We start from the raw sequence: 1,334 nt of genomic DNA, 5'->3' as shown, positions 1-1,334 counted from the left end.
AAAAAAAAAAGCTGAAGGCATGTTACCCCTTCTCTTGAGTTACCTTACACCTAAGACATATGACCAAGTGTGAGGTCTAGCATAATGGCTGACCCTTGTAATCCGAGACTGAGGCAGGAGAACTGGTATGAATTCAAAGTTAGCCTTGTGTGTTTTAGAAAGATAAGGGATGGGAGGGGGCATATAAAGGTCAAATTCTAGTTTTAATATAGTCAGACAAACGGGAGAATGAAAGTTGATGACATTCTACAGGCTTTCGATTTTTCCTGCTCCAGTCAGTCATGGTTACTATGACATCACTTCCAACTCACCACGCCTAAGGACAGAATCACCAATCTCTTGGCATGGTCTAGAGCACCAAAATATCCAGGCCCCAGCAAAAGGACCAACCCCATATCACAAGAAAACAACCAGATCAGGGCAGGACTTCTCCAAATTTTATTCGTCTGGGTCCAATCAGTGGACAGAAACTACACAGAACACTTTCTTCACTCAGCAATGGCTCCAAAGCCCAAGAACATTGATGCGCAAGTGAACTTGTGCTTCCGTGAAGACACGAATGTTCTCAATAAGGGGGGAAAGTCAGAAGCTGCGGTTACAATGCTGTGTAAAAGTTGCTGTTGGACTCCTGTGGTACTAATAAGCTTCACCACCAGCACATATGTACAAAGGAAAAGCTAACAGTTAACATTATACTTCAGGTGTCCACCAGGGACCGTGGGATGTATCCCACACACACCATGGGGACTCTTGTAATATGTACCGTGGGATGTATCCACACACACCATGGGGACTCTTGTAATATGTATCTCATTCATAGCTATCTTCCTAAGAAAAATAGCACACAATATATGTTGCCACAACGTAGAACTATCAATGTTACATTTATTCGGAACCTTTATTTTTAATGAAAAGTAGATATTTAGATATAAACCTGGAGTAGCATATAATCACCCTGCTTTGTTACATTTCACTTCTACAGAACTCCATTCTTAACAGCAATGGCCACTTTTGGGGAACTGGATACATATCCTCCCAATTCTAGTTTTAGAGAAAAGTGTTTCCATAGGCAATGCTTAGTACCAGTGTTGACAAGTTGGTTTTATTCAAATTTACACAGGAATCATCACAATATATCTATCAATTCAATTTTCTTCATGCCGATTTCTTTTGCTGTTAACACATAAATTTAACCAGTTGTGCCTAGCTGCTGGAATATTCTACTGTATGACTGTTACATTTTATTCATCTACTTCATAAGCAACAAATACCTGTGCCTGATTTTTGCTACCGTAACTCATGCTGTAATGAGCAGACTGACTGGTACACAGCTC

At 40.4% G+C, this 1,334-nt stretch overlaps 1 protein-coding gene; it reads right to left on the bottom strand.

Annotated features, from left to right (window-relative positions):
- LOC101987348 (zinc finger protein 14) overlaps window positions 1–1,334 on the bottom strand; it is a 105,524-nt gene that overhangs the window by 69,953 nt on the left and 34,237 nt on the right.

The sequence above is a fragment of the Microtus ochrogaster genome, linkage group LG4 (genome assembly GCF_000317375.1).
Source record: "Microtus ochrogaster isolate Prairie Vole_2 linkage group LG4, MicOch1.0, whole genome shotgun sequence".
NCBI classification, from domain to species: Eukaryota; Metazoa; Chordata; class Mammalia; order Rodentia; family Cricetidae; genus Microtus; species Microtus ochrogaster.
This window is presented reverse-complemented; position numbering and strand designations above follow the sequence as displayed.